Here is a 20,240-nt window from a genome sequence, read left to right on the forward strand (position 1 = left end):
AACTTTTCACCTCAGCAGTAAGAACATTTAGACAACCCGAAAAATGTAATCCTTCTTCATCACTTACCTATTTAGTCATGTTTCTTAAGATATACTAACAATTAAGTATAATTACCGCAATCAAACACAAAAACAAACAAACAAACGTAGTAAATTTCAGTAAAATAGGTAATATATGAAAACAACGACCATCAATTGATTGACATTTGAATCGGCAACTTTTTTTTTGTAAAAAAAAAATCATTGTAAGATACGGTCCGAATTACGGATACTTACTAAAGTCCGTCAACCAAATCTTGTCAGTAGTAAAAGGCGGCAAATTTGAAAAATCGCGGGTTAGCAACACTGTGTTCAAATAATTCCAAAACGCGTGTCATCTGTGTTTTATCTGTGGAATGTGGATCGTGAATGACAGCCGTCACCTTATTTGTTTTCATTTGGTTTTCATTCTGAATCGTTTCTGTTTCAAGAGATATTTCTGCTGTCACCATTAAATACCAATACATTAAATAAGAATAAGCAAAGCTAAGGGGCCTACAATGTACAATCATGCTCGTTGATGGTAAACATTACTAAAAATTGAGGTTATGATATGACAAGTATTGGAAGAACTCTTTCGAACTTTTAAGATTAAGTTCAGTTTTTTTGTTTTAGGGTTAAAAGGCATAAATAAAATTAAAACGTATGCCTAAATCTATCCAACAAGACCATAAATTGTGTCCTGGAAACCGTCTATAGGCCCACATGTCTAATATTTTCAGCAATCAGTTGTGACTATTTACAAAGGTAAACCTTTTAAACACTATTAAGAGCCTTGATTATATCGCCGTTCTTTCGCAATATCTACCTAATCCATACATGTTTGTTGCAGGATTAAATCTTGCCCAATATAAGGCGTTCGTAGTACGTAGTATCTTTTCAGACAATACTTACCTATGGCGGTTTATGTACGTGTACAACGCAACCAAGTCGAAAAGTGACCCTTATCTTATTTACCTTTAAATTAAATAAACATCCAAATATCAGTTGTTTTATTTTTAATATGTATATTGTACAATATATACCAATCAAAAAAATTACACAGGTATGTCATATTCATCCAGAACAGTACACTAATTTACATTAACAAGTGGCATATTATATTGTAAATAACAAATATATGCACTATCTAATTATCTGCATTTTGATATGATTTTATTTTAGTAAACTTAGAAGACGGGGAACAAAGAGAATACAAGCAGTTGTTTTTGATATCTTCAAATTTGTTCATCATTTTGATTAACATTGTTTTAACATCGCTTTTAAATTGTCCGTCCATGTTTCAATTTTTTTCAATAAACCGCGAGTGACAATCTGAATTGACGTACGCAGGGCGCGCTCAGCGGAAAAAAAAATCTGTTGGTTCGATGTACATTGCTGCTTTTCTTAGCGCAATACTGCTCTTTGAGTGTTGCCCTACTTTAGTTTGCTTTACATTGCTACTGACAAGATTTGGTTGACGGACTATATTTGTAAACTATTGTAGATTCTTAAAAGTATAATTATTTATTTTACGTGATATACTGTGTATTTTTTGAGTTCATTATTTTAATCGTACAATAAATTACGTAAAATATAGTGTTTTTATCAGTTTTTATCAAATCTGAAACTTTATTTTCATTAATTACATATTAAGAATTCATACTTGTATGTGTTTTGGAACGATGCGTTCTGACGGTTTTCGGGGGTCTATTATAAACCGTCAATATACCGTTGAATGTCGTTTGAAATTTTTTTTGTCTCTTTCTTTTTGCTAACGACGTGAAAGGGACAGAGATAATAAAATCCAAGTATTTCGAACTTGTATTAGACCCCGCATGTTGAAATGACATTTGAATATTAAGGTCACTTGAATGTCATTTTGTCTCACTCAGTGAGCAAAATGCGATTTTGCTCACTGTTTTTAAGTAGCAAAGTACCCTTGTTCGAGCTGCTGAGGTGAAAAATAAATTAATCAGTAATCCACAAACCGCAAAAATAACTAGCATCATTGTTTAATATTTAAATAATATCATAATATATTTGATTATACGGTTTAAATTTATGAATAATTTCAATTCTATGTTACGTTATGATTTAATCATGTGATTTGCGTGCGTGCGGTTTATATAACATCACTAGGTATTCACTCATTCATACTCGTAAATAAGGATGAGAAGAAATATTTCAAACTACCTATATGACATAGCAAATATGTTTTTATATGGATTTCGTACCTACGCAAAAACGCACGGAAAACCTAATTTCCTCTTTCCTCAGTGGATCACACAATATAGGGAATATCTTACATAAATTCCTTGATACAGGATGTAGGTACGTCGCCGTATAAAGGATGCACAAAATAAGCTAAGTTCCGTTTTCAAACTCAATCCCACGGTGCCACGGTATAGGTTATAGGTATTCGCGGGCTTGGTTTCCGCAACTCGACGTCATATTATTGCGCCTATTTTGCGTGATGGGTTGGCGGCCTATTCCTGCCAACCCAGCTCTACCAGGAAGCCTAGCAAACCCTTGACGTTGCTGACGACTTCTGGGAGCGACCCCGGTGAGCCGAGATGTTGTGCCCGGTATTCTGCCACCCCTGATGGGCATTCGAGAATGACGTGGGCGGCTGACGGTGCCACGGTATCGGATACCTATTGATTCCAACACTTCAAACTTCGACTATGCAGTAAATTAAAAAAGTTCACAGCAATTCCAACCGTACAGTCATTTCTATAGGGTTTAAAATTCAACAATGATAGCTAGGGTAAAGGTGGCGATATTGATCTTTTAGATATTTCCAAGGATGGTTTCTCGATAAAGGAATTTGTATAGTAACGCATAGCTATATATAAAAGGTACAGTTCTGGCATATTTGTAGCACCTGAAGTACCTATCTTGATCCCAACTATGCTAAAAGTTTAGTGAATGTCTCGTTACTGTTATGGTGCAAGAGGTAGGAAAAATGTTTGCAATTTATTAAACAAGTATTTCATACTCATACTACCTAATATTTACCTACATACCTATCTTTATTATTTAATGCGGAACATGGCAGCTATTCAGTAGGAAATCCCAAATATCTAAACAAAGCCTTTATTATCAAGACGTTAAAGTGCATACTCAGAAATGTTTGAACAGCTTGGCGAATGTTCATCGGTGGAAGTTTGAGTTGCAGGACTCGCAGGCTACGGCGATACAAATATTACGAGTATCTTGACTAAATCAGCAGTGCGTTGACTTCTACTCGTAGTTGCCATCACGCGTTTATAATATTTTATACTGCAGGGTGCCTAGCCAAGGTGACAATCGCTTGCGCTACGACAACGAATCTCTTTGTGTCTCTGTCTTCTATATTAGTGCGACAGTGACAGTTGCGTTTCGTTAGTTACGGAGCGTAAACGATTGGCATATTGGCTACTCACCCTGCTAGTGATTATATTCTCTTTGGCTGTAGGTAAGTACATATCTAAATAAGTAGGTACCTAAAAGTACCTTTAGTATAAATTTTTTCGCAAACTGATTTCGGCACGATTATGTTTTATAAAATACTAGCGACCCGCCCCGGCTTCGCACGGGTTAACAAATTATACATAAACCTTCCTCTTGAATCACTCTATCTATTAAAAAAAACCGCATCAAAATCCGTTGCGTAGTTTTAAAGATCTAAGCATACAGACAGACAGACAGACAGGAAAGCGACTTTATTTTATACTATGTAGTGAAGACATAATATTTTGCACTAAACCACACGTCAAATTTTAAAATTAATTAACAGATTAAAACGTACCTACATATTTATGACGAATTTCCTATGAACAGTGTTAAATATAACTTGGTATCTGTGTATCAGCCCACGGTGTGCGCGAATTCGCCATAAACTTTTATTACGTCGTCACGCAGCTGACGGCCAATTATCAGGGTATTATCGGGCGTTAAGATTTTACAATAAAGCTATAAATTTCTAATCGTTTATGAACAAAATTATACAAGTAACTTCAAAAAGTCATCATGAATTCATGAGCTTACCTAGCCTAGGCCCAGGTTCCAGGTTCCCGTAACCCCACCAATAGGGCGGCGAGGTGGCATATGGGGGGTTTTTAGTGGGTATACCGTGGGCCTCATTAGCCTAGACGGGAGTCCCACATAACCACTCGGGTTACCCCTCGCACCCGTGTGGTATGCGAAATGCATTTTCCCCACTAAAAAAAAAAAAAAAAAAAAGGTTCCAGGTTTGATGGGTGCAATTTAGTTTACCGTTTAAAAAGTTCAAGGATAAGGTGAAAAGCTGTCCTATATATTATATGTACTACTTTTTGCCCTAATTGGCCCTGGTTTGTGAAGTAAAGGGTGCAATTTGGTTTGACGTTTAAAAAGTTCAAGGATAAGTGAAAACAATAAAGTCGATGTCGATAAAATTATGACGTAGTAAGACAGTGCCGTTGTGTATTAAAACAAAAATATAGGTACTTTGCTTATCCACGGAATAACGTGCTAGTTTATTTTTTACATGCAATGATTTTGGCACCTTCCCCCCGCAAAAATAAATACGCAAATAAATATTATAAACCACCACCAAAAGTACAAAACTCGACACGTGTTTCGCCACTCTACGAGGCATCCTCTTGAAGGTCTGACTTCCGGCAAGGAATTCCGTTGCCGGACGTCAATCACTCACTCAACTTCGTTTCATTTGTACTACGAAAATAATAGCCTTTTTGGTACCAAAACTGATGTATGACCACTCTATTCTTACTATATTTCTCTATGCCCCAGCAGAGAGTAACAGGATTAAAAGAAGATATCTGGCATCACTGTGATGTTAATATTACCATGATACCTATTATTTACCACGCTAATGCGGTAATATATCGCGGTTATTTATCGTGTGATATAGAGCCAACCAGCTCAACAATATTTTAAAGCTATTTCGGACCTTGTCTGTTTATTATATTCATGATGCGGTTGATCCTGAAAAATACTTTAAAAATTCGGTTCATATCATTTAGCACAGAATTTGTTTTTGTGTTTGATTTTTCTTACTCTAGATCATTAATTTTATTTATTGCCAATTGCCAACATAGTTTGATTTAAGAAAACCCACGGGCCTATTCTAATTTTAATAATCGTCAAAAATAACCTAGATCTCGATACGATATAGATCGGAACTGTCAGTGTCAAAAGTGACGTTTTTGTTTGAAGACGTCACTTTTCCCACTGACAGATCTGATCCATATCGTATCGGAATCAAATTTTTGACGTTTACTAAAATTTGAATGAGCCGACACTGTAAATCGAATTATAAGACACAAAGATTTATATACAAAAATTTGGTAATTATTAACGCCGATATAAAGAAATCGTCTCTTTACTATATTTATAACCAAAAGCAGCTTTTAATTTGATTAAGTACTTTAAAATGTCTCTCTAGATGTAACTTTCCTTTGTGTGTCGTCAGAGTCAGTTTAGCCCTCTGAAAGCTGAGCACTGTACACCGATATAGGGCTGTCTCTTTATTGCTGTAAATGTAGAAAGTTCTTACTACGTACCTACTTAGGTAAGACAGGAATTTAAAAACATTTCAAGTTAAGTTTTATTTGAAGAAAGGATGACTCCCGTTAGAACGGTCCGGGTCGAGGCGTCTGACACTTCGTTTTCTATGATGGGTGATCACTATATGGGGCATTATCTATGAAAAGGGACCTTATTGTCGATGGCGCTTACGCCGCACAGCGTCACGCGACATTGTATTTCTATCGGATGATCGTTAATAATGGCATATGATGCCTTGTGAGCAACAGCTTTAAATCTTTTATAACAGGATAACTTATTAGGCTACGAATATGAAGCTTGAGTTGTTTATTTTTACAAAGAATAACGAGATAAAGTGTTTCTAAATAGCTCTTGTCCGCAAATGAAGAAAAAGCTTTATACATTAAACTCTAAATATGAAGAAAGAATGTTTCCTTTAGGTTTTGATTGCATTTTACTATTCGCTATTTATTTTGAAATACTTTATTTTATATGTATTTATTTTATAAATCCCAAGACAATTTCATTCTAAACCGCCTAGACTACGTACTAGGTACTACTCTGGAATCCTACTACCGTAAAATGGGGTGAGTAGGGTTCACGGAGAGAGTTGGGTTATGAATGGGGAGAGAAGGTTTGAAAGGGGGGTGAGATGGAATTTTAAGGCTACTACTACAAAAATTATGTATTCCAATTTAAAATGGAGCTATAGTAATACTCATAATAAAAAAAAATCGATCCAACAATCTTCCAAAATCACCTTTGTATGAAATCCCAGCTCACCCCAATTACGAGGGACTACGGGGTGAGGTGGGATTTCCTGTTTATCATCAAAGTTATGAAATGGAACTACCCAAAATAAAATAAAAACTAAAATAGGTACAAACGTCCGGAACACTTATTATATATGTCGGCGGCCGATCGTAAGATCAGGCATATCGTGAAATTCCTAGGCATATCGTGAAACGTGAAAATCTTTGACCCGTTCCCTGAGTCGACGGAGCCCCGCTACGCGGGGCTCCTATCTCTGGGCAGTTTGCCCTTCGGGCATCTAAAGCAACCTAACGAACCTATCCTACCTATATATTGGTTTAATGTCACTATCGTCAAAACATTACACAGGAACATTACGATCGGCCTGATCTTACGATCGGTCCATTCAGTTTGCATATGTAAAAATAAAATTGCAGCTCGCCATTTGGCGTCGCACGGATGCGCCTGCAGGAAAGCTCCAGATCTTTAACACTATGGCTTCTTTCTTTATCGGCCTTCACCCTCGCTCTGCTCTCTTGCAGCTCGGCCTCGCTCAGAAGCGCGCCGCAATCGGAGCTCCGGGCGTTCGGCCGTTAGCCAAGCTTACACTTGGCGTTCGATTCTTAGCTGTATACTTACCTGCAGCTCATCCTCTGGCCTCGCATTGGGAGGCGTCGAAATCAAGTCTTTGGTGTTCGGCACATGGAGCTCCGCGTTGGACCTCACTTTTTGACATAAATCGGTTTTGTTGGGTCGATATTGGTTAATGACGGAGCTCGATTTTCTTTGGACTGTCGACAAGACGTTTCTCTGATACAGTCAATCCGCAATTTTTAACTTAGCACAAAAGATAAGGGCCTCGCTAAGATCTTCCGGACAGAGCCTCGCCAAGATTAAGACCGCCTCTGATGCCGCGCGATACCGCTTATCCACAGTTTATACGATATCAATTTTTTTCGTACCATTATTCAATAAATTATCCTTGAAAATAAAGAATGCATTTATTTCATCAATTTCTTACAGCAAAAACATGTTTTTTCGGTAAAATTTTGGTTTGGATTCTGTTTTCATTAATCGAAGGTGTTTCAAGGTCACGCCGCCGATTCGCCGCCGCCGCCGACCAATTTTGACCGGCGCGCCGCCGCCGGCTATATGCCCATCGGCGCTCATATCTAACACACACACACACACACACACACACACACACACACACACACACACACACACACAAAGTTAGAATAAATTGTACTATTAGCTTAAGTTTTCTTTCTGTATGTTAGTTAAATATTTCTTAAATCTACAACTTGTTGCTACGGAGGAGCGGGGCTTCCTGATACAGGTATAATATACTTAATAGGGAGTCCCAACCTGTTACCTTGTTATGTAACATTTATTAATGTAAATAAAATATTTTCATTTTCATTTTCATTTTCATTTTCAAAATGTTATCGAAGTTTGAATGTCACTTTTGCCCCTACTCACCCCATTTTACGGTATGGCCTAAGGGCTACGAACTAGTGAAGCTTCGTTTGATGTGAATTTCCTTCTTTGTGCTACAAAATGGCTACCATACACTCGAAACAAATTAAACATCCTTCTGTATTAGTCCAGTAAAAAGTTTCAAGTCACATGGTTACAACTTACAAAGGGGCATCTTTACAATTATTCAATATTTTTCAGAAAAATTATGGCATAAGAGAAGAGCCGTGGAATGCCCAATACATTCCAGGACTCTTCTTTTTCCGAACAGACTAAATAAATTGCTCTGATACCTAATTGGCTTAAGAAGATGTTCTAAATTCACGATTAAAGGTGCTGTACATAGGTAGGTACCTACTTATGAATAGACTTTTTCATTTTGACTTATTGTCACTTAGTCTAGTAAGTGAAGTGGAACTTTCATTTCGACATATTGTCACTCAACCCATTTAGTGAAGTGGAATTTTCATGTCGGATTAGTTCGGTTTAGCGAACTTAACCGAGACCTTCGTCTATTTTGGACAGTCGCAGAAAAGCAATAAACCCATTGGCCAAATAAAACTGAGACGGATGCGGGGCGTCAGCAAAACAGTCACGATGTTATCGTGATTTTTTTTAAGATTCAAGAAACCCGCTGGTTTATAAAATTATGTGCAGCGTGTAGTGCAGTTTACGATCACCCAATCGTAATTAGCTTAACATATATGTGTAGGTGTATCTGTCTATGCATCGTAACTCCCTAAGGACATTGCCTAAGGAAGAAACGATTCGAAAGCGGTTTTGTCTTGTCTGTCGACATGGTTCCTAGATAGATTTGAACTAAGTACATATTGTCGGGGATTTTTTAGGGTTTGATTTACAGTAATTTAATTCAAACAAACCTCCTGAGACCCAGAAGCATTTGTTTTGTTTTTGAATTTGGAACCCTTAGTTAGGTAAATACGTACTCAATGAAAGTTCAAAATATTTTTTGGCATATGTACAAACATTTGTACGCCCCTGGTCTTAGGAGGTTAACAATGGCTGCCTTGCCTATGTTGCAGACTATACGACCCAAGTAAATACCTATAAGACTCGCCACTTGTTGCTAAATATGTACTAGACTAATTTTTTATCTGTACTTAAGTCTAGCCTAGACTAAGTCTGTGATAGCCAGATATTGAATATCATGACGAAAATTAGTAATAGAAATACTTATTAGACTAATTAGAGCATCGATTCCGAACTTCAAAATAATTACCCCCATTTTGATAGATTAAATCTATTCTAGTAGCTATTTCATTGAAGTAAAAATGTGTTAATAGTTGCTTGGAATCATTTGAATTTGGGTTATAATCGGACTTCCACAATTTACAAGGGTAACAATTTTGAAAAGGTTAGGAACTAGTGGATCAGAAATATTCTGCGTAATGATATTAAACACGTTCACTGTCCCGTGCCCCACACATGGGTCACGGCAAGCCTCTATTAAAAGGCCGTAACGTTGACAGTTAACAGTTGGGACAGTGAAGGTGTTAAGGTAAACTAAGCTTCTGCCTGCGATATCGTCTCCGTATAATTATGATTTCCATTATAAAATCTATCCTGTCTTTCAGCGGGAGTCAAACTATCTCCCTGCCTTTCATCTCTAAATTGGTTCAGCGTTTTAAGTACAGAGAGATAAATAGTAACAGTTAGTTACTTTCACCTTTATAATATTAATAGGTGGACGGTTTTTTCATATTAAATGTACACCGTTGCTGTCGGTACATCAGGAATAAACATTAACGCCACCTGTTGCTAGATACTGACGCGCGTGTATCCGACTACGATAAAGCTGTTAATGGTGTTAGACGAGTAATGAGCCGTACTGATAGTTTGATCGTTCCCCTCGCAGTTTTGCTAAGACTGCTAAGTTGCTGTTAGCAGATAAAATAGCAAAGGTGTTAATAATGATATTACGAGTAATTCAATTTTGGTGAAAATTTTACACAAACAAAATTAAGAACATTATTGAAAACACGCCACTGCTACTAAATAGTATGTTAATAGTATGTAAGAAATCGTGATATTTTGCCACGACGGTGGCAAATAAGCGTGCGGTCCGATTGATGTTACGTAACCACCGCAGCCTAAGGGCTATAAACCATCAGTCAATCAAAAACTAGTAACTACAGGTAACGAAGGTGCTGAGTCTTTCTATCCTTCTTAGGAAAGTTAGTTTAGTATTTTGAAAACAATAGGGATGTTTCCTGTACTTAAAATAAATTATTTCAAACCGTGCCGGAAATAAAGCACCAGATAATTATTAGAAAAACATAGACAGCAACTAGTTTTAAACACAATTTGTATTTAATAAATCGGATTGAAATATAAAAAGTAGGTGAGTTTACCGTGACGTCACTACATTCGTTTTCATATAAATTCCATATTAGCAAATCGTTTTGACAGTTCTAAAAAAGAAGCTGATTTGACTAGTAGGAATGTAGCCTATTAGTAGGTACACAAAGAATGTGAAAAGATGGACCCCTCCTTTTGTGATACCCTCCTGCAATTTAGGGGATAGTATTTAAATATTCTCGGATTGGATGTGGTGTTAGAGCCAGCGTAGCTTTTTTTGACGTTCATAAGCGTATTGCGTAGCGTTTAAGTATATTAATACTTACTTGAAAAATAAAGTGTCTTTTTCTTTATCTTCATATGTAGCTCAAATCGACCACTAGAACTTGACATGAAATCATTTCACGAGTCGACAACTGACATACTCATATAACAGTCATAACGGCTACGAGTTTCCATCCCTGTGACTCCAACAACTGACGTGACGTCTTTGTACAACTAGATTATGTGCAGAATATCCACTTCATAAGAACTTGACAGGAAATCAGGCGCGCATTGACGACTGACATATATTACAGTCATAACGGCTATGAGTTTCCACCCCTGTAACTCCAACGATATGACGTCTTTGTACTTACAACAGGATTATGTGCAGAATGTCTACTTCGTAAGCAGGAGGACTCGAGTTCGAATCGGTAAGGGCATTTAATTGTCTATACAACACGAGTGTGTTTATAACTACCTATACGAGTACCGTAAAATGGGGTGAGTAGGGGCAAAACTGACATTCAAACCTCGATAACATTTTATTTTTACATACCAAACTGAATGGTGTATATAATAAGTGTTCCGGACGTTTGTATTTTAGTTTTTATTTTATTTTGGGTAGTTCCATTTCATAACTTTGACGATAAACAGGAAATCCCACCTCACCCCGTAGTCCCTCGTAATTGGGGTGAGATGGCATTCCATACAAAGGTGATTTTGGAAGATTGTTGGATCGATTTTTTTTATTATGAGTATTATTATAGCTCCATTTAAATTGAAATACATTATTTTTGTAGCAGTAGTCTTAAAATCCCATCTCAGCCCCCTTTCATCCCTTCTCTCCCCATTCATAACCCAACTCTCCCCGCGAACCCTACTCACCCCATTTTACGGTATTAAATGGAGAAAGCTTTGGTATCTTACGAGTTCAAATCTTGCTCTAGAGTTTAGACGCAGATTTTTCCTTAATCCCTAATCCCTACTACTATTATAAATGCGAACGTAACTTTGTCTATCGTATAAACCTCTTCACGCTTAAACCGCTGAATCGATAATAGGAGAGAAAAAATAGGATGGTTTTTAGAGTTCCGTACCAAAAGGGTAAAAACGGGACCTTATTACTAAGACACCTCTGTCCGTCTATCTGTCTGTCACCAGGCTGTATCTCATGAACCGTGATAGCTAGACAGTTGAAATTTTCACAGATGATGTATTTCTGTTGCCGCTATAACAACAAACACTAAAAAGTACGGAACCCTCGATGGGCGAGTTCGACTTGTCCGGTTTTTTATAATCATCATCATTCCACGCAGACGAAATCGCAGGTAGAAGCTATTTCAAAAATAAAGTTATGACGGTACCAAAAGAAAGCACACGCTAAGAAATGGATCATCTGCGAGTTTATCCTGCGTGAAAGCAATTTCACGGATGCGTTCAAAAGGAAACGTGGATAACGTGACGTAGGGTTAGCATTTTGATTGCTTGCTTTGCTTTGGTTCTGGTTTAACGAGGACGACGTACATATCTCGGTCTCGGACTTACGTGCAATGGTTTAAAACTGATAACTTCAATACAAATGAAGTATGGTACAGTCAACATCAATGATAGCGGATGAAATAATGCTCCAAGAGTATCTACCACCCTGGAATTATTTTCCAAATAGAGATATATATTTACAGGTCGCGCTAAAAATTATCTGTCACAGTCTAACTGTTCTACACATAGAACCATCCCTTTTTGTTAGTTTTGAAGTGTAGTCTGATCTGTTCGATGCTGAATGTACAAAGCTTGTGGCACTCTTACTAAAATTTGTACGTTTGGGTGTTCGTTCTTCCTTCAATCAAAAACGATTGAACAGATTTCGTTGAAAGTTTATAACCTGGAAAAAGCCATAAGATACTTTGTATCTCGAAAATCATCCCCTAAGGGGTGCAATGATAGTTTCAGTTTACGAGGGTGCGGACAGAGTTTAATGACTTCTACGAGGACAAAGTCATGGGCAATGAATATTTGAATAGCATAACCTAGTATTAAAGTGGTGGAGTATACAAATACATGTACTCCAGAAGACCGGTTACATCTAAGGGTACTCTAGCTTCGATCGCGTCTAGGGTTTGCACGACGGATCCGAAGTGTATGGGAATGTCCACGGATCCGGATCCAGATCCGGATAAACCCTAATCGCGCCACAACGTGCACTTCTACTGTTTTGTGGTGCGCGTGCCGCGACCGCTGCGTGGGACCATCGAGTGCACTAATTTCTGGCCGAAGGTTGTCGATTAAAATAAAAATAAACAATTTATATATATTTTCATGGACTGTCGACATTTAAGGGACTACCCTTACTTACCCTTGCAAGACTACTTGCAGGGGCAAGAAACTTGTGTATATGTATAGGTATCTTGCCCTTTAAGCCACGTCTCATTGAGCTGCCGCCACATATTAAAACCATATTTAATCAAGGGTAGCCAAGGGTTTTATTTTAGGGCCGTCAAAACATCTTCTCGACTGTTAGTTGAAGGTAACCTTTGAGTTTTACTACTCGTATATTAAATACTCTATATTGGAATACCTCCCCATGTTATACTGCTACACTGCTGACGTTTGGTAAATTAATCTGTCTTAACAAATGAGGTGTGAGTTCGTCAAATGTGTGTTAAATAATCACCGGACGACATAAGTACCTAGATATAGCTCTATGGCTCTACGCTCTATGCAATACTATGCTATACTGCATAGAGCTGTGCTACCGACGCATGGTGGTTTTACAACTTGTCTTGATTCTAAAACGCTAAACTGTAATTGGACGAGTTGGCAGAGGATTATCTTTCGTGACTCGTAAAACTACGTACTCGTATATTGTGTTGAGGCGTGTTGTGATTCCAAATGCTTTCAAGGTTTTAAGAAAAAAATCTTGTTAAGAGCTTCAAAAAACTGTTCTACCTTCAACGGCTTGTGTATTGTCTGCCAATGTCTATATAAGTGTAAGTATAACTTGTGTAAATATTTACGACTAATCACGACACGGAGTTTTAAGGTTAATTTCCGCAATAATCACTTCATTACCGAAATTAGCTTACCAAATGTAAATAGTTACCTAATACATACCTACATTCATCGTTTGATGGATCTAAATGTATTTAATTACATTAGTGTGTCAAACATGTTACCTGTTAACTAAAAGCAACACCATTATCCAATTTGGCGTAGTCATTTCCGAAGCCAAGCCTAAATTAAATTACCTAACAGGACAATTCGAACGCACACTGATATCAGACTGGCATCTAACTCATATCATTCCTGCATTTCGCTCAAAGGCGCGGGCGAGAGGCGAGACGCACGATAACTAATATGATTCAAAAATCACTCTAACGTCAGTCTACAGTTAAGTGTAAATGAGTGCACACATCATACTCACAAATATGTCCCATTAGCTCTTATGTCAGCGAATTGAGAATTTATGGGATATATTTTTGAGTAAGTTATATGCACCCATATTTTTACACTTCACTGTACATTCGGATTGGCCTGTACGAGTATGTAGTGAGTTGGATTAATGCCTATGTATATGTATTTTCGATTTTTACATTTTGGTTTATCAATCCTATAGCGAAATTTTGTTAGGATATGTGGGTGTATTAGTATTGCAAATGTTAGTGCCTCTGGGGAAAAGTTCGTAATTGAAAACCACGCACTTTTCAGGCCAGATGGAAAAATATATATTGGTGTAGGCATTCTAGCTTCGCGGGCTTGCTGTTGCTCTGGGGCCCATTTTTTGAACGGTATTAGTCTAATATTATTAATGTGTTGCTGTGTTGCCATGGTAACCCATATGACTTGACAGTTTGTGGACTAATAATATTAGTCTAATATACCGTTCGAGAAATGGGCCCCTGCTAGGATTTACTTACTTGTGCCTTGAATTAACAATGGTCGCTTTATGCTAGTTAAATACGACTTGGTAGCTATAAGCTGCAGCAGTTTTCTTAAAAACACTCGTTCAGACTGTTTAAGTACTTTTTCTCAATTTAACTGAAAATAATCAGATCATCAAGCTGTTATTTATCAACCTACATAACAAAATTGCACTAACCCCTCTGGTGCTCACCTAAACAAAAGAAAATTGAGCAGAAATTATACTTTAATCGGACAGAGCCGCAGGCACAACTATCCACATATAATTGTGTCGACAGATCTCAATGTCTACGAAGCCATAAGATACAATGATTCACGCAGCTCGTAGCTCCGGCAGTGAACTTGAATCAACTAGGGCCGGGCCGAATAGCCTGGAAGCGGGCCAGCAATCTATTCTCGGCCGATGTCACCGAACCGATCGTGTTCAGGTGACATTTGGGATCTGTCGATGCTTAATTAGTTTATTTAGTGGTTGCATATTTTTTGAATTCGTGTTCCGCACGATGATAAAAGGCTAATAAGCTACTAGGCAAAGTAGGCAAACTCTACATGCTTTGCAATAACAATATGCGGAAGTGTCACCATAAACGTCAAGTTTCCATGAAAACATGACTTACTCGTACCTAGGGTTTGCAATCCGGATCCGGAATGTATGAAATTATCTGGATCTGGATCCGGATCCGCGGATCTTCCCATACATTTCGGATCCGTCGTGCAAACCCTACTCGTACCTTCACAGTTTGTTAATCTAAGTTATTGCAGAGTTATCTTAGAACGGACTCTTCTCAAAGATTTTACGGGAAAGCTCAACGCAGATGACGCTGCAATCGAAACGGACCCAACCCAACATAGACAGATAGATAGAATACTCTTTATTGACACACAGTAAAAGATACAGCTTAAAGAAAAACAATTGATTAAAGATAGAGGCAGACAAGAGGCAACACGTTCGAGATTTAGATTTCGAGTTTATAAATTAAACTAAGATAATTCAGCAAGCAAGTGTTAAAGATAGACCATAAACTAGGCACAGAAAACATACTGACAGATAAGTATAATGTATTAACAACTGGTAGTTTTTAGGGTTCCGTAGCCAAATGGCAAAAAACGGAACCCTTATAGATTCGTCATGTCTGTCTGTCTATCTGTCTGTCTGTCTGTCCGTCTGTCCGTTCGTATGTCACAGTCACTTTTCTCCGAAACTATAAGAACTATACTGTTGAAACTTGGTAAGTAGATGTATTCTGTGAACCGCATTAAGATTTTCACACAAAAATAGAAAAAATAACAATAAATTTTTGGGGTTCCCCATACTTAGAACTGAAACTCAATTTTTTTTTTCATCAAACCCATACGTGTGGGGTATCTATGGATACCTATAGGTCTTCAAAAATGATATTGAGGTTTCTAATATCATTTTTTTCTAAACTGAATAGTTTGCGCGAGAGACACTTCCAAAGTGGTAAAATGTGTGTCCCCCTCCCCCCCCTGTAACTTCTAAAATAACAGAATGATAAAACTAAAAAAAATATATGATGTACATTACCATGTAAACTTCCACCGAAAATTGGTTTGAACGAGATCTAGTAAGTAGTTTTTTTTTTAATACGTCATAAATCGCCTAAATACGGAACCCTTCATGGGCGAGTCCGACTCGCACTTGGCCGCTTTTTTTTTTAATTGACAACGTAAATGTTACAGTAACTGTCTTGATCATCAAAAACAAAAAACACGATATAATTCCACTGTCCCGTTCCAAAACAAACAAAACAGATGGATTACCTACATGCTGTGTAAATTTTATGAATTAATAAAATAAAAAATAAAATAAATAAAATGAGAACTTCATTTAAATGTAATATAATATGAAAATATTCAGTTTTAGTAAATCTTAAAACGTGGCTGACAGCTGTCAACTAAAAGAAAAGCGTTGATTTCTACACTGTTAATTTGGATGTGGCATAAAAGTTTACACCCTGACATGCAAAGCAGGAGTATATGTGATAAAAAGTAATAAAAAAACTTCCGTGAGACTCAGACATATGAAATACTCGTATCAGTCACGTATTTTAGGTCGAAAATTGCTTGACATTTATCACTCCGTACCGAGTAGCATCATCGGGAGCAGGCGTTGGCGGTTGGCGGACCGACGCAGAAGATACGTGAGTGTTCATTCATTTGAATAAATTAATTCATTTCAATACCAGAAACCAGAATGGAAAGAGTGACGTCAGACAACCGTAACCATGACAATCACTGGTAAGAAAAAGCTGATTACCCAAATGATTTCAAGGTGAAAAAAGTTGAGGAGTAAGTACGTGGGAGGCAACTCTTCATTACAAAGCAATTAGCCGTGTAAACAAACAAATCATTAATGTCAGTATATTGAATACGTACGAAATGTCATGTACACTTTCGCATTTGGCAAAGAAATTATATACTTTTAATGGGAAAGGCAACTGAAAAAATTACGTTCCCAATGGTTTTTAAAACAGGCTAGTATGACGAAAAGTAAATTTCATTTTCTCAAACTAGCAATTAACTGAAGACATGATTTTGGCCATCGTAGCCTATGGATATTTCATTGAAGGTTTGAGAAAAGCTTAAAATACAAATCTCGAACGAGAAACGGGGTTGCCGGCCGCGTATCCCAATTTTATAGTACCTACTTGGCCTGCAACCCTTCATTTCCCGGCCTCCATAGTAATGTACTATTATTTTCGCGATTTGTTTTTGACTTTGTTTGATGCGTACTGAACGTGACATCCTGTATATTAAAATAAGTACTAAACTTCAGTAAGTGGTACTTAAACTACCCAGTACCTACCTACGTACAGGAACAGGGTATCTATACTATAATTGTAGAACCTATGTTGATGTTCATCAAACAACATGATAGCCCCTCAAATTAGTAGTTAGCACTTGAATTGGTCGTTAGCGTTTATAGGTGTGCTATAAAAACCAAACTAGATACCTATCCACTAATACTAAACTACTAGTTGTAAGCATTCATAAACAGCTACTAGACTATGGCAAATTAATACATCAAAACTACATAATGTAGGGCATATTTACGGGGATTCATATTAATTCTAGTAAATATGTAATAGTCGATTTAGACTCTCGCGCGAGCCACGAGACGAGCCACGAGACGAGCCGCGAGCCGCGCCACGAGACGCGAGTGTAAGCGGTGGGCTCGCGGCTCGTCTCGTGGCTCGCAAGCTCGTCAAGCTAATATAATTTAAACACTAACGTCACGGTATAAGGTTTATAACCGAATGACAAGCCGAACGCGAGTGTAAGCGGTGGACTCGCGTCTCGTGGCGCGGCTCGCGGCTCGTCTCGTGGCTCGCGCGAGAGTCAAATCCGCGTATAATACTGTCATGGCATTTAGGTATATGTCTGTATTACCTACCCAAGGATCAAAGATATTTCACCAAGTCCATTGTACGTGTTTACACCTAAACCCAAATCCAATCCAGGCTTTTCAAATATTGTATCACGATTTATTAAGAGCCTAAACAAACATTAATTTGTTTAGGCTCTTACAATTAGAATGAACGGCAATGGCGCCAATGACAAAAAGCGTGTGTAAGATTACAATGTTGGCGCCGCGCCCGAATGTCAGCGGTTTTATACACTTTCGAGACATTTCCTACAGATTCTCCATATTCTTGTGGTTCAAACAGCAGCAATAGGTGCCACGAATGCCGTCCTCAAACAAAAGGCCGCTAGAAACTTCTAGTCTGAAATAAGATAAGAAGAAGGTCGAAGTGCATTGGCTCAGTTAGATATCAACGAGTGAAAGATTTAGGATGATGTCACGTTTAATGAAGCCTCGTCGTCACGTCAACACGTCTACCTCGGCGGTAATTAAATGGCAAGAGAAAACAAGGAACTATAGACCTTAGCAACAGATGTGAATCATAATTCCGAAGAGGAGAGAGAGTGAGAGAGAAAGACTTTCAGGAATTGGCACATTCCCTATTAATTTAACTAAATAGGACTTCTGTGTTCCCGACTATTGTTCTTTTTCTGCAATTAATTGACGAAACAGTAGGTATACTCGGTCAATCAGATCTTGACAGTAGAAAAAGGCGGCAAATTTGAAAAATGTAGGCGCGAAGGGATATCATCCCATAGAAAATTTGAATTTCGCGCCTTTTTTTACTGACAAGATTTGGTTGACCAGCTATAACAACCCCATTCGGCCCGATTCGAACTTTAAGATACGTCAGTTAATAGATCTAGAAACGAAATGGATTCGATATGTCAGTGTCAAATGTGACGTATCTTCAAACAAAAACGCCACTTTTGACACTGACACATCTAATCCATATCGTTTCTAGATCTATTGACGTATCTTAAAGTTCGAATCGGGCAGATTGTCCTATTTTGAAAGTTGAATTATTATCGTAGTAATGTTTCCATAGGATAGGTACGATAGGTCAGAATTTCAGAAATTAGTACATAATTACAAATCAAAGTCGTAAAGCGAGCCATTCATCTCTCACGTCAGAAATGTGTACATTTTGTTCATTGTTTCTGTTTGATATGTTAGGTCTTGAGTAGGCATTTTAATTGTTGTACATGTATTGTATTGTAAAATTGTAGAGCAGTACTAAGGTCAAGTTTTGATACCAGCAGTCACCCTTGGATATCCACAAGGGCAAGGAGAACCTAAATCCAAAACTAACATTTAATTAAACTAATTCAGTTCAATCAGAAATTAAACTACAGCGAGTTCGCATTGCAATCAGCGTGATATAAACCGTGAAATTGCCAGTATTATGTTTTGTATTATGACTTTGATGTTCCCTACTGTGAAATTAGCAGGTTACCTTCGTGCGTATTACATAATTATGTACCTAAGAAAATTTGTGAGGCAAACAAGAATACAAAAATATTTTAATAGTTCACCTTGAAATACCTAGTACCATCGTCGAGACTATTAAAGGTTTGTTTCTAGAACGAACCATGTTTCGCAGGTCTCACCAGTGGATATTCCATCCATAATCTGGGATATTCCTGTTTTACGCATAACAAGCTCACTGTCTCAATGTTTGGATACAGTCAGTGTCATGAATAGCCTTTGAAGTGCCATAAATAGCCGTCAAACGGTGGACAGTGGACGTTTACGTTTACCAGCCTTGGACCGGTGAGAATAAACAGGACACTGTTATTTTGTGTCGAGGCATTTATCAATGGGTAAATGTATATTTAAAATCGCAAATGTATATGCAAATCGTAATCCGAATAAACATGAACATGAGCTACATAATGAGCTCCGAACCCCCTACTCTTTATACGGGTCTGCTTAAACCCACCCTATAGACAATTTTATGGTATCAGCAATATCAGCTACACTCGTCTCATTCGTTTTTCGTCAATTTCTTATTTCGTATAATTCTGTATTCGTTACTCGTTCTGCATTCGTTTTTTGTCTTCTATGGTCAAAGCCTGTATAATTCCGTGAAAATTAAAATACACATTATTATACTTTTAGTCTATTGCCAATAAGTTTTGTTAGCGATAACCACCTTTCACTTTAGACTTGTGCACTTAATAAAAATTTATCCTGCGGAAATACGTAAGGCAATGCAAACAAAATCCCAGCCACAAGGGAACCGAGTAACAACATCCAATATTTTTACAATGATCGCACCCTCATTCCAAATAGGGTTGGTCTGTCGATTCCTTTGAGCCCTCTGCTTAAAGACTCGATCTCAATTTTCAGACTTACGAGTATATAATTAAGTCAAAACTCAACTTGTTACATACCCGAGTCTTTGTTAGAGACTAGTTATTTTCAGTCACCTCTTATTTTAACATAAAAAAATCGAAATGCATTGTCTTATGTAAAATGCATGGGTTAGGTACACGTTACCATACAATAACGCTTATATTCGTTACTATTTATACGTACGTATTTAGATTATTTTAAAATTAAAACC

Source organism: Cydia amplana, chromosome 11 (assembly GCF_948474715.1).
Source record: "Cydia amplana chromosome 11, ilCydAmpl1.1, whole genome shotgun sequence".
NCBI lineage: Eukaryota > Metazoa > Arthropoda > Insecta > Lepidoptera > Tortricidae > Cydia > Cydia amplana.